We start from the raw sequence: 14,690 nt of genomic DNA, 5'->3' as shown, positions 1-14,690 counted from the left end.
GCATCTGCAGTATTTTGCTTTTATCTCATGGCGAGAAATTCGTTTTTGTCCCCCTTCGGCCCCCCCACCCCCCTTCCCCACGCCCACTGGCCGCTCCCCCACCCGCCCCCCTCCCCCCCCCGCCCCGCCTCGCCCCGCAACTCCCCCAATCCGCTGGAAGTCCCAAAGTGCGAACAGCTCAGATTTTTGAAATGATTTTCTTCTGTACTGACCGTGGTTTAGTTGCAGATTCATTGCAATTACCATTGACAATCAGACACAATTATGTCAAGATTTTGTTGATCAACTTATTAATTGTTTGATATCGATTCTTTTGATAAATGCTGCCTCAGTTCACATCGTATTCGTGCATATCGCTGCCAGCCACTGGAAAATGAAGCCAGGTGCCAAACCGGTTCTAAAATCTTGAAGTCGTTGTTTACATATTCTGTGTTTCCGATGATAATTTTAAGGAGCTCAAGTAAAACTCCACGGTGTTCCGAAGGATTCGAAAAATAACGCACATTTCTAAAAGATCGAACCACATCATGCCTGCAGCGGAAAAGGTAGCCGAAGGTGGCGGCACGGTAGCACAGTGGTTAGCACTACTGCTTCATAGCTCCAGGGTCCTAAGTTCGATTCCCGACTTGGGTTATTGTCTGTGTGGAGTTTGCACATTCTGCTCGTGTTTGCGTGGGTTTCTTCCGGGTACTCCTGTTTCCTCCCACAGTCCAAAGATGTGCGGGTTCGGTTGATTTGGCCAGGTTTAAATTACCACTGAGATGCATAGGTTCGAGGGATTAGCGGGTAAATATGTGGGCCTGGGTGGGATTGTGGTCGGTGCAGACTCAATGGGCCGAATGGTCTCCTTCTGCACTGTAGGGGTTCTATGATTTCAATTTGTCAGGGCAGCCGATTCACCATTTAGCCACCATTCTTCTATCCCAAAACTTTGCTCGGGTAAATAATGGAGACGCTGACAGGTGGGTCACTTTTCAGCATGATTTGACATCCCAAATACATTTGGTAGTTCAACAAACATTTGAATTATTGCAAAACAGACGTTACAAAAATTAAGATCTCCTTCAAAGCCCGATGTGGAGTGATCAGTTGCTCTGGGAATGAACATAACATTCCCGGACCGGGAATCGAACCCGGGCCGCGGCGGTGAGAGCGCTGAATCCTAACCACTAGACCATCAGGGAGCACACGAGACTCGTTCGGAATGATCAGGCAGCAGTGTCACTTTCTATTCGGGGAAGACATCAGCAGTGTCGGTCATTCAGCCTCCCATCTTCGGGTCAGCGTTCTCCAAGGCGACCTTCATGACACATGACAACGCAGAATTTCCGAGCAGAAACTGACAGGAAAGTTCCACATACTTGGCTTTAGGTCGCACGACTCCAAACCCTCGCCATGCTGCCCGCATTTACAATATCTTAATAACTGCACTCGCATCACTCAATTCACACATCAGTATGCTGTCATCCCTCTCCTCACTCGCATTGTCTGTACCTTTCAACACTGGATAAACTGTAAAGACTCACATTCTAACCATTGTTCACAATCCAAATGGTAATTGTTTTCCGATTGTTTCTTGGCCTGACGATGCCGTGATGTGAACATCCCTCCGTTCACCTGGTGGAGGGGCAGCAATCCGACATCTCGTGATTCCAAATCAACCCTGTTGGATTTTAAGCTGTTTTCGTGAGACTTCTTACAGTAACCCCGCCAATCCAACGCCGGCATGCCCACATCGGAGGTGAGTAAAAAGTTGTTGACTTGAAAGAAGGTTGATCTGCAGCGACGAGAAATGTCCAACGCATGGAAGGAATCGCATTTTGGAAAGCATTTTGACTGGACAGTCATTTTTGTGACATTAAAACATTGGCGATCTCAAACGGACAACCTGAGGTACCGAAATTGAGATAACCTCGCCGCCGGGGAATTGAACCCCGGTCTCCCGCGTGATAGGCGGAGATACTACCCACTATACTAACGAGGAAACAACGCTCCACGCTTGTGGGCGCGTTGAGCTCAGGTACGCATTGTACATTTGTTGCCGAGGAACGACAGAACTGTACCGAGATGTGTTATTTTAGCCGATGACGGAGTGCCATTGAATGCAGTTGACTTCGTCTTGTGGATTAGCAGTAAAGAGATTCAGAGGGACGCATGAAAACTTCAAGAAGGTTGAGATCGAAAGTTGCGCGTGAATGTTCTTTTGCCTTTTCGATCAAAGATGGCATGTCTCCAAATCTGAACATGCGGGACAAATTCAGCTGCTCTCTCTCAACAGATCACGTCAGAGCTGCTGATATGTTCCAGTATTTTTGTTTGTTCTTTCTGATTCCAGCATCTGCAGTATTTTGCTTTTATCTCATGGCGAGAAATTCGTTTTTGTCCCCCTTCGGCCCCCCCACCCCCCTTCCCCACGCCCACTGGCCGCTCCCCCACGCCGCCCCCCCCCCCGCCCCGCCCCGCCCCGCCTCGCCCCGCACCTCCCCCAACCCGCTGGAAGTCCCAAAGTGCGAACAGCTCAGATTTTTAAAATTATTTTCTTCTGTACTGACCGTGGTTTAGTTGCAGATTCATTGCAATTACCATTGACAATCAGACACAATTATGTCAAGATTTTGTTGATCAACTTATTAATTGTTTGATATAGATTCTATTGATAAATGCTGCCTCAGTTCACATCGTATTCGTGCATATCGCTGCCAGCCACTGGAAAATGAAGCCAGATGCCAAACCGGTTCTAAAATCTTGAAGTCGTTGTTTACATATTCTGTGTTTCCGATGATCATTTTAAGGAGCTCAATTAAAACTCCACGGTGTTGCGACGGATTCGAAAAATAACGCACATTTCTAAAAGGTCGAACCACATCATGCCTGCAGCGGAAAAGGTAGCCAATTTATCCTCTCGCGTCAGGGCAGCCGATTCACCATTTCGCCACCTTCTTCTATCCCAAAACTTTGCTCGGGTAAATAATGGAGACGCTGACAGGTGGGCCACTTATCAGCATGACTTGACATCCCAAATACAGTTGGTAGTTCAACAAACATTTGAATTATTGCAAAACAGGCGTTACAAAAATAAGATCTCTTTCAAAGCCCGATGTGGAGTGATCAGTTGCTCTGGGAATGAACATAACATTCCCTGACCGGGAATCGAACCCGGGCCGCGGCGGTGAGAGCGCTGAATCCTAACCACTAGACCATCAAGTAGCACGCGAAACGCGCTCGGAATGATCAGGCAGCAGTGTCACTTTCTATTCGGGGAAGACATCAGCAGTGTCGGTCATTCAGCCTCCCATCTTCGGGTCAGCGTTCTCCAAGGCGACCTTCATGACGCATAACAACGCAGAATTTCCGAGCAGAAACTGACAGGAAAGTTCCACATACTTGGCTTTCGGTCGCACGACTCCAAACCCTCGCCATGCTGCCCGCATTTACAATATCTTAATAACTGCACTCGCATCACTCAATTCACACATCAGTATCCTGTCATCCCTCTCCTCACTCGCATTGTCTGTACCTTTCAACACTGGATAAACTGTAAAGACTCACATTCTAACCATTGTTCACAATCCAAATGGTAATTGTTTTCCGATTGTCACTTGGCCTGACGATGCCGTGATGTGAACATCCCTCCGTTCACCTGGTGGAGGGGCAGCAATCCGACATCTCGTGATTCCAAATAAACCCTGTTGGATTTTAAGCTGTTTTCGTGAGACTTCTTACAGTAACCCCGCCAATCCAACGCCGGCATGCCCACATCAGAGGTGAGTAAAAAGTTGTTGACTTGAAGGAAGATTGATCTGCAGCGACGAGAAATGTCCAAGGCATGTAAAGAATCGCATTTTGGAAAGCATTTTGAATGGAGAGTCATTTCTGTGACATTAAATCATTGGCGATCTCAAAGGGACCACGTGACGTACCGAAATTGAGATAAACTCCCCGTCGGGGAATTGAACCGCGGTCTCCCGCGTGACAGGCGGAGATACTACCCACTATACTAACGTGTAAACGAAACTATGTGGTCTGTACATTAGCAGTAAATAGTTTGAGAAGGACGCATGAAAACATCAAGAAGGTGAAGTTCGAAACGTCCGCCTGCATGTTCGTTTTCCTTTTGGATCAAAGATGGCATGTCTACAAATCTGAACATGCTGGACAAGTTCAGCTGCTCTCTCTCAACATATCACGTCAGAGCCGCTGATATCTTCCAGTATTTTTGTTTATTCTTTCTGATTCCAGCATCTGCAGTATGTTGCTCTTATCTCCTGGCGATGAATTCGTTTTTGTCACTAGCCCCCGCGCCCCGTCCCCGCACCCCCCCCCCCCCGCCCCCGCAGCCACCGACGCCCGCCCCCACCCCCCGCCCCCGCAGCCGCTGCAAGTCCCAAAGTGCGAACAGCTCAGATTTTAAAAATGATTTTCTTCTGTATTGACCATGGTATAGTTGCAGATTCATTGAAATTATCATTGCCAATCACACACAGTTATGGAAAGATTTTTTTTAATGCAGTAACGACCATCTCAGTAATTGTTGGAGATAGATTCTTTTGATAAATGCTGCGTCAGTTCACATCATATTCGTGCATATCTCTGCCAGCCACTGGAAAATAAAGCCAGATTCCAAACCGTTTCTAAAATCTAAGACAGGGCTGTTCCTGCTCGTGGAATGATGAAGAATGAAACAGAAGAGATTTAACATCATTATCAAAGGAAGGAAAAGAAACACGGGGAAAACGTTTTTTCACGCAGCGAGTGCTTAATGTGTGGAATGGACTGCTGGAGACTGGAGGAAGGTTCAATTGAAGCATTTCAAAATGAATTCGACTGCTATTAAAAAAATGAAAAATGTGCAGGGTTACAGGAAAAAGGCGGAGATATTCATTTACTGCCAGAACGTTCATACATTCTCATTCGTCACTCATCACTGAATTGAGTTTGAACGGTTCGCTTGTCGTCTCCATACGAGGTGAAGTGCAGCAATGATTAAATGACAGAAGAGTTGTTGGTGTACGTCTTGAAGACGGGAATGGGTGAATGAATCTTGGAACACTTCAGCATTTAGACTCACCTCTGTAATACTTAAGAGATTCGTGAGGGGTACTGGAGAATTCATTGTTTTTGTTAAAATTCATTATTTTCGTGCATCCAGACCAGATAAGAGGAACAAATATTCCTGCTGTCTCCAGCTAATCGTATTCAGGAACGCGGCTAACCCAGCTCGAATAAGCTCAGATGGATTCAATTTTTTGTTACTTTCTTTAACATGATGGAGTTGACATGTATGCCTTCTGTGACCGTATAATCATAGATTCACATATATTCATGATATTCATCCTCACTATATAGATATAGAGTGTTATACAGACCCTGATACCCTTGTATACATATCATTTAACTTGTTTGTGCAAAACCTGTGATGTTTTTCAAGGCTATGAATGACGAACAGGATAGAGCAGAAACAGTCGCGGCCTTGGAGATTGCACAAACTACGCAAGGGAAGAAACTGTCGGTGCAGCAAGGATCTCACAATGAACAATGAACAGTCACATACATCTTGGAAAGTTGCAATGTAATAAAGAGCGGGAACCGGTCTGTATAAAACTCTGTTCTTACTTGTGTTCGAGGAGAAAGGCTGGGGCTCCGCTGTTAGGAACCTGGCTTCTGCCACAATTGTGAAAATAAACACTGCATTTTGATGTACGGCTAGCCTGAGGTATTTTTTACCTACATCAATCTCAAGGGGAAGGGGAAGAAACCAGATATGTGTCTAAAATGTGGTGAGGATGGCAGAATGATGAACAGCCCGAAAGAAAAACAAGAGTAGACAAGAGAATAAAATAGAAACCTGCAAAGAAAATTGGAACAGAATGGATCTGAGTTTAATGTCTGAAATTGTTTGACTCGATGCTGAGTCTGAAAGGCAGCAACGTGCTTCATTGAAGGATGAGTTTCCATTTCTGGAGTTTACATTGAGCATCATTGGAACATTGCAGGAGGCTGAGATGGAAAAATCAGTATAAAGCAAGATTTAGAATTAAAATGATAGAAGACTGAAATCCAAGTAATGTTTCTTGACTGAATACAGGTGTTTCACAACGTCTGCCCAATATGACAGAAAACTTTATCAGCATTATAACGCCTTCAGATAAGAAATATAGAAATTAATGTGACACCTGGATTGCGTGGTGAGGGCTCTGAGCAGTGAGGATGGAAAATGGAACACATCAACCAACAATTCTGATCAATTTTCTATGTCCTCAAAAGATGATCTGCTCGCACTAGTGTTGATGTGGAAGTGCCGGCGTTGGACTGAGGTGGGCACAGTGAGAAGTCTCACAACACCAGGTTAAAGATGGAATCACCAGCTTTCGGAGCGCTGCTCCTTCTTCAGATGAGTTGAAGGAGGTTGACAAATAGACGCAAATACAATAGTACGAGAATTACAGATTGAAATGAAAACAATGGTTCGAATGCGAGTCTTTTCAGGTAATCTAGCCGTTAAAGCTACAGACAGCAAGGGTGGAGAGAGGGATAATCACAGATTAAAGAAGTGTGTCTTCTGTCAAGTCAGGACAGTTAGAATGATTTTGCAAACTCAGAGAGTATGGTGGAAGTTATGTGTCGGGTAACTTGAACCCAAGATCCCGGTTGAGCACTTCCTCATGCATGTGGAACTTGCCTGTCTGTTTCTGTTCGGCGATTCTGCGTTGTCGTTTGTCTTGAAGAGACCTGAAGATCGGAGGCTGAATGGCCTTGACTGCGGAAGAGTTCCCCTGTTGGAAGGCAATACTGCAAACTGGTGATGTCGTTGAGGCCGCAAACACTTTCCGGTGGTTTGGTGGTTAGGATTCGGCGCTTTCACCACCGTGGCCTGTGTTCCATTCCGAGTCAGGCAAGCTACTTTCCATTCCCAAAACAAAGGAATTTCATTCCCAAAGGAAATTTGGCATGTCAGCTATGACTCTTAGCAACGTTTACAGATTCACGAAAAAAGCTTTCTTTCTTGTTCTATCACAGTTTGGTGTGGATCGTGATCTGTGCTCCACTGCAAGGAACAACAAAAGGTTGTGAATGTTGCCCAATCCATCACGCAAACCAGCCTCTCATCAATTGACTCTGACTACACTTCCCGCTGCCTCGGCAAAACAGCCAGCATAATTAAGGACCCCACGCAACCCGGACGTACTCTCTTCCACCCTCTTCCGTCGAGAAAACGGTACCAACGCCAGATGTCACGTACCAACCGACTCACGAACAGCTTATTCCCTGCTGCTGTCAGCCTTTTGAATGGACTTACCTTGCATTAAGTTGGCCTTTCTCTACATCCTATCTATGACTGGAACACTACATTCTGCACTCTCTCGTTTTCTTCTCTATTAACGGTATGTTTTGTTTGTCGAGCGCGCAAGAATCAATATTTTTCACTGTATGGCTAATGCATGTGACAAAAATAAATCAAATCAAATCAAATCAAATCAAATGAAACAACTGATCAGATCGCATCAGACTCTGGCGAGTGGCTTGCTTTTGCGCTGCAGGGATTACGTGGTTCGATGTTGCAGACACTGCTTGGAAATCTGTTTGATTATCGAATCCGTGGCCGAACCATGGACAGCAGAGCCTCAATTGAGCTTCTTAAAATTATCATCTGAGATGCAGAATAATTAACCTTCAACTTCATGAATTCAGAAACGGTTTGTAAACTTGGTTCATTTTCCAGTGGCTCACGAGATATGCACCAATAAGATTTTAACTGAGGCAGCTTTTATCAAATGAATCGAAATCAAACAACTGATGAGAAGATAATAGCCACAGAAATAATTTTTCCATGATTATGTGAGAGTGGGAATGATATTGTCTGTCTTTGCTCAATCTGCACCTATCCCTCGGGCAATGCAAAAGACAATATAATTGAAGAAAAGCATCTCAGCTGTAAAGCACTTTGGAACTTCCAGCGGTTTGGAAATAAAAACGCAGTTCCAGACAAGATAAAAGCAAAATACTGCCGATGTTGGAATCTGAAACAACAAATGAAAATGCTGGAACATCTCAGCAGGTCGGACATCATCTGTGGAGAGAGACCAGCTGAGATTGTCCAGCATGTTCAGATTTCAAGACACGCCGTTTTTCCTCCAAAATTAAAAAGAACATTCAGTTTGAAATGAACGGTAAATGCGCCTTTCTGTCTCCACCTGGTTCTTGTTCTTTTTCATACATCCATCTCATTGTCTTTCCTGCCAATCCAAAAGTCTTTATTTGTTGGTTAAACCCGCTGTTTGCTGCATTAAATGGTACTCCGTATTGGGGAAAAGAACTGATCTCGTCAGAACTCAGTTGCCGCTCTGAAAGTGTAAGTGGCAAGTGTACAATGCATCAAGCATCGCTTCCTCGTTAGTATAGTGGTTAGTATCCCCGCCTGTCACGCGGGAGACCGGGGTTCAATTCCCCGACGGGGAGCATCTTGCAATTTTATTTTGTCAAATTGTTCCTGTGTTGTTCTCCAAGATTGAAAACAAAACCCTCACCTGAGATCAACCCTAACCTGACATCAACGCTCGTTCGATTCCTCAGCATTTTGGCTCACCTTTGATGTGGCGATGCCAATGTTTGGGTGGGGTGGACACAGTAAGAAGTCTCACAACACCAGGTTAAAGTTCAACAAGTTTATTTGGAATCACGAGCGCTTGGTGCGCTGCTCCTTCATCAGGTGAGTGGAGGTTGGTTCACAAACCGGGCATCGACAGGCAAAAACACAATTGCAAGGTAATTTCAATTTGGAATGTGAACAATAGTTCGAATACGAGTCTTTACAAAGAATCAAGTCTTTAAAGGTACAGACAGTGCGACTGGAGGGAGGGATAAACATAAGTTAAAGAGGTGTGAATTGTCGTAAGTCAGGACAATTAGTAGGATTTTGCAAACCCAGAAAGTATGTTGGGGGTTATGTGTCATGTGAACTGAACCCAAGATCCTGGTTGAGGCCTTCCTCATGCATGCAGAACTTGCCTGTCAGTTTCTGCTCGGCGATTCTGCGTTGTCGTGTGTCTTGAAGGCCACCTTGCAGATAGCTGACCCGAAGATCAGAGGCTGAATGCCCTTGACAGCTGAAGTGTTCACCGACTAGAAGGTAGCACTCCTTCCTGGTGATGCCTCTGTTGTCATGTACGCCCTGATGGTTTCGTGGTTGGGACGGTAGCACAGTGGTTAGCACTGGTGCTTCACAGCTCCAGGGTCCCAGGTTCGATTCCCGGCTCGGGTCACTGTCTGTGTGGAGTTTGCACATTCTCCTCGTGTCTGCGTGGGTTTCCTCCGGGTGCTCCGGTTTCCTCCCACAGTCCAAAGATGTGCGGGTTAGGTTGATTGGCCAGGTTAAAAATTGCCCCTGAGATGCGGACATTAGCGGGTAAAATATGTGGGGGTAGGGCCTGGGTGGGATTGTGGTCGGTGCAGACTCGATGGGCCGAATGGCCTTCTTCTGCACTGTAGGGTTTCTATGATTCGACGCTTTTACCGCCACAGCTCTGGTTTGATTCCCAGTCTCGGAAACAACTTTTCATTCCCAGAACAACAACATCGGGGTCTGGCGGAGAATTTTTTTCATCACTTATTTATTTCACGACAAGCACTCTATTGTACAATATTTCAAATGTTTTCAAAGTTACCAAGAGTATATGGGATGTCAGGCAAAACTGCGAAGTGTCCCACGTATCAGCGTCGATGTTATTGGCCTCGGTCAGTGGTAGTGCAGAGCAAGATGGTGAAATGATGAAAGTTCCGTCCTTACTCGATGGGACGAATGGTTTGATTTTGCGCTGCAGAGATTCCGTGGTTCTAGTAATCACTGCTATTCGTGAAATAAATAAGTGATAAAAAAGAATTCTCCGCCAGAGACCGATGTGATCTCATCAGTTGTTTTGGGAAGGAAAAATAACTTTCTTAAGCGGGAATCGAACCCGAATTAGCATTTTTACCGTGCTTATCCTCCTGACACAAATGGGCATTTTCGCATGATCAATGGTGCTACTACAGCCGATTCGGGAAAGACAAAATCTGCCACCACTCATGCAAATGAAACTGGCATCTTCTTTTGAGCTTCTGAAACCACATGTTTTCATGGAGGCAAACTCCTGCCTCAAGCTGGTATCCTGATTTGAATCGATTGTCAGCTTGAGTTTTTCATTGGATTAGAAATATGGGAATATGGAATGTTGCTGGTCTATTCACCCCTCAAGCCTGTTGGTCCAAACTTCATCTTGTTTCCGTGAACCTCGACACATTAACTGAACGAATAATCAGTTCACCCTCAATGCGGAGGCAGAGCAAAATCATCACCAACGAAGATGGGATTCAAACCCAGTTGTATAGAGCATAGTAGAGGAGCAGTTATATCGTCTTCACCACTCGGCCACCGCGTCATGCTAAAGGTAGCACCAAAGCAACTCTTGTGTTATTCACGCCCGGAACAAAAACATATTTCTCAGCAGGATTATGTTGTGTTTCTGCTCTCTCGTTAATCTTGCTTCACTGTTACTCTTCCATTCGATGTAAATCCACAGAAGGCTAAAAAGGGAGACAGTTCTCGTGGCGCAACGGTAGCGTTCTGACTCCAGGTTGGAAAGTTGCGTGTTCCAATCGCGTCAGGTTCACGGAACGTTTCTGCAGTTGGTCTTTAGATTTCGTGTCTTGGTAAAGTTGATCGTTTGCAAATGTTCCCAAAATTATGAATTTCTAAATTTTGATAGAAATGATATTTTAGGGATGCTTCCTGTTCACATGCTCAGTTTATATTTTTGTTTGCACAGTTTTACATCCAGACAAGGTGTCAGGGACGTGATGTGTCCATGGCTTGTAAAATTACAGCAAGATCCACATTCCCAGATATTTCTTTGGATCGTCTAAGACGAGAGCTGACTGCTGGTGATTTATCCGGAGGATAAACACCTCAGGCGAGTAGCAAGGCTAAGAAGGCGGGGCCTTCGTGAATAATCTCAACCAATACAGGAAATGATCCCGAGTTGTTGGCTCAATGAACTGTCTAGCCAGCTTGGACAAATGCACTGCTCCACCCACTGTAATGGAGATCAAGTTAATGAGGCAAATTTAATGCTGAGAAATTCAGGATATGCCAGTGGGCAGCGGCCGATCCATCGACCTTTGGGTTGTGGGCCCAGCACGCTTTCGCCGCGCCACTCTGCTCCATACGTCGAAGCTCTCCTGCCTATTACCGTTGCGCGGGAGCCAAAAAAACGATTCACTGTCTCTTTTTATTTAAAAAAAAGACCCACGTGTTGGGAAGCTCACCCTCGTTGGACAATAATACGTAACATCAACCCGAATGTAGCAGACAGAGAAAGACACACAGAAAAGCAGTCAGAGACCATCAGGACACACACACAATGCAGACAGAAAAGATGCGGAGCAAACAAGCAAGATACTGAGCTGGTCAGCTGATTATTTATGAAAAGCTGTTTCCTGTTACACAAAGGTAGGCCCTGTTTTGAAATGTATTTCCTGTTGTGTAACTGTGCTCTCTGCTGCGAAACGGCTCTCTCTGTTGTGGAACTGGGACTCTGCCGCTGACAAATCCTAACTGTGGTTGTTTCAAATTCTTACCTGCTGTGTAAATGTGTTCCCGGTTGTGTAAACATCATCCGCCTTGTGCAGAAGTTTTCTCTGTTCTATAAATGTGTTACCTGTTGCGTGAAATGTTTTCAGTTGTTCTGCGAAGATGTTTTCTGTGGGAAAGCAATGGACGGGAATTTCAAGGCCGCTGCTGTTGAAGCTAGCTTTCAATTACAGACTTATTTAGGCCGAATAGACTACTTCTGTTTCTGTTTGCTATCCATGTTTCTATGTATTAAATCAGCGAATTTAAATTTCGCCAACTGCAGTGGTGAGATTTACTCCGTATCCCCAAAGGTCAATACGGCCTCTGGATTACCAGCCCAGTGACATAACCTTTCATCCGTGTAAACAAAAACAGTCAATTCAGCTCATTATTAATCCTCTTCCTGAGGAGATTAGGATTTCCTCTACATAATTTCAATCAACCGATTGATTCAAATTTTGTTCGACTTTTGAACATCAATAATGTATCCAGATCAAACAGACATTGTGGAATTGTTGGGAGCTAAAAATACCGACATTACTGAAAATTTAATGGGTAAAATTAAAAGGAAATAAATTCTGAGAAAGAGCCTTGCAACGTTTGGAAGAAAAAGTGGATTTCAGATGATGAGCGAGAACTCAGTTCCCAGCAAACAACACAGATGCTACATAAAGTGACTGCGGCAGGACACGAACCTGCAATTTTTCGTTACCACTAAATCATTGGCAAAATGGAAGCCAGATACTTTATCCATCATACCACGTAGTCAACACCTGACAACTGCCCTGATATTAGCATACTGTCAATAAATACTGTGATTTTATATTTTTTCAGTTCTATTTTTGGTTGATCCACTGATTCCCAGATCCTCGAAAATACAAAAGAAACCTCCAGCTGCCGCACATTGTGTTTTTCAATCTTGGAAAAACCTTTGAGTCTGTGAGTTGTGAAGATTCATGCAGCGTGAGGGATGGAGTATTACTGAATGACTGTAAGAGCAGGAAGGTTCAGATCGAGCTGGACCAAATTTTGGTGACGCCACATCACCACAAATCACGACAGTAAGGATTTGATTGCTCTGGAGTGGGTGCAGTGGCTATTTACCAGATCGTTTCCTGGGATGGAGAATTTGAGCGATGAAGAGATACTGGATTGTGCCAGGTTGTTTTATTTCAATCTGTGAAGGCTGAGTGGAGACCTGATTGAGGTGTATGCGATTTTTAGACTATGGACAGAGTGAATAGGAAGTTGCTGCTGCCCCATAGCACTGGGGACCCGGGTTTGTGTCACTGTCTGTGTGGAGTCTCCACGTTCTCCCGTATTTGCGTGGATTTTCTCTTGGTGAACAAAGAACAAAGAAAATTACTGCACAGGAACCGGCCCTTCGGCCCTCCAAGCCTGCACCGACCATGCTGCCCGACTTAACTCATCCCCCCTACCATCCCGGGGACCATATCCCTCTATTCCCATCCTATTCATGTATTTGTCAAGACGCCCCTGAAAAGTCACTGAAGTCACTGAAGTCACTGAAGTCACTGAAAAATCCACTTGCACTACCTCCCGTGGCAACAAGTTCCTGGCACCCACCACCCTGTGTGTACAAAATCTGCCTCATACATCGCCTTTAAACCTTGCCCGTCACACCTTAAACATGTGCCCCCTTGTAATTGATTCTTCCACCCTTGGAAAAAGCTTCTGACTATTCACTCTGTCGATGCCTCTCATAATCTTGTCGACTTGTAGCAGGTCGCTCCTCAAACTCCGTCGTTCCAGTGAGAACAAATCAAGTTTCTCCAATCTCTCCTCATAGCTAATACCCTCCATACCAGGCGACATCCTGCTAAATCTTTTCTGTACCCTCTCCAAAGCCTCTACATCCTTCTGGTAGTGTGGACACCAGAATTGAACACTGTATTCCAAGTGAGGCCTAACTAAGGTTCTATAAAGCTGCAACATGACTTGCCAATTTTTAAACTCAATGCCCTGGCCGATGAAGGTGAGCATGCCGTATGCCTTCTTGACTACCTTCTCCACCTGCACTGCCACTTTCAGTGACCTGTGTACCTGTGCACCCAGATACCTTTGCCTATCAATACTCTTAAGGGTTCTACCATTTACTGTGTATTTCCTATCTGTATTAGACATTCCAAAATGCATCACCTCACATTTGTCCGGATGAAACTCCATCTGCCATCTCTCTGTCCAAGTCTCCAACTGATCTATGTCCTGCTGTATCCTCTGATGGTCCTCATCAATATCCACAAATCCACCAACCTCTGTGTCGTCCACAAACTTACTAATCATACCAGTTACATTTTCCTCCAACTCATTTATATAATATTGCAGCAGCAAAGGTCCCAGCACTGATCCCCGGGGATCGCCCACTTGTCACAGCTCTCCATTCAGAAACTCGATGAAGTTCGTGAGACACGGCCTCCCTTTTACAAAACCATGTTGCCTCTCACGAATACGTCCATTCATTTCCATGTGGGAATATGTCCAATCTCGAAGAATCCTCTCCAATAATTTCACTAGCACTGATGTAAGGCTCACCGGCCTGTAATTACCTGGATTATACTGGCTACCCTTCTTAAACAAAGGAACAACATTGGCGATTCTCCAATGATCTGGGACCTCCCCTGTCGCCAGTGCGGATACAAAGATTTCTCTCAAGGCTCCAATAATTCCCTTCCTTGCCTCTCTCAATATTCTGGAGTATATCCCATCAGGCCCACTTTGTCTACCTTAATTTTTCTCAACAATACCAATACTTCCTCCTTTTTGATCTCAACATGACTGATACTGTCTGCACGTCCTTTCCCAGACTCATCATCAACCTAGTCCTTCTCTTTGGTGAAAACTGACGCAAAGTATTCATTTAATACCTCACCCATTTCCTCTACTTCCACGCAGAGATTCCCTCCCTTGTCCTTGAGTGGGCCAACCCTCTCCCTGACTACCCTCTTGCTCTTTACGTATGTATAAACAACTTTGGGATTTTCCTTAATCCTGCTGGCCAACGCTTTTTCGTGACCACTTTTAGCCCATTGTTAATGATATTTTCTACATCCCTCATCATACA

General features: G+C 44.9%; 3 non-coding genes across 3 annotated transcripts; 1 reads left to right on the top strand and 2 right to left on the bottom strand.

Moving 5' to 3' along the window:
- Nucleotides 1–1,112: 1,112 nt before the first annotated feature.
- trnae-cuc (transfer RNA glutamic acid (anticodon CUC)) lies at nucleotides 1,113–1,184 on the bottom strand. Its single transcript has one exon. It is a non-coding gene; the product is annotated as a tRNA-Glu (tRNA).
- A 1,951-nt stretch (nucleotides 1,185–3,135) lies between these two features.
- trnae-cuc (transfer RNA glutamic acid (anticodon CUC)) lies at nucleotides 3,136–3,207 on the bottom strand. Its single transcript has one exon. It is a non-coding gene; the product is annotated as a tRNA-Glu (tRNA).
- Nucleotides 3,208–8,385: 5,178 nt separating this feature from the next.
- On the top strand, nucleotides 8,386–8,457 carry trnad-guc (transfer RNA aspartic acid (anticodon GUC)). Its single transcript has one exon. It is a non-coding gene; the product is annotated as a tRNA-Asp (tRNA).
- The last annotated feature ends 6,233 nt before the right edge of the window (nucleotides 8,458–14,690 follow it).

This window comes from Mustelus asterias, unplaced genomic scaffold (genome assembly GCF_964213995.1).
Source record: "Mustelus asterias unplaced genomic scaffold, sMusAst1.hap1.1 HAP1_SCAFFOLD_35, whole genome shotgun sequence".
NCBI classification, from domain to species: Eukaryota; Metazoa; Chordata; class Chondrichthyes; order Carcharhiniformes; family Triakidae; genus Mustelus; species Mustelus asterias.
Note: the sequence above shows the minus strand (reverse complement) of the source record. Positions and strands in the feature narration are given on the sequence as shown.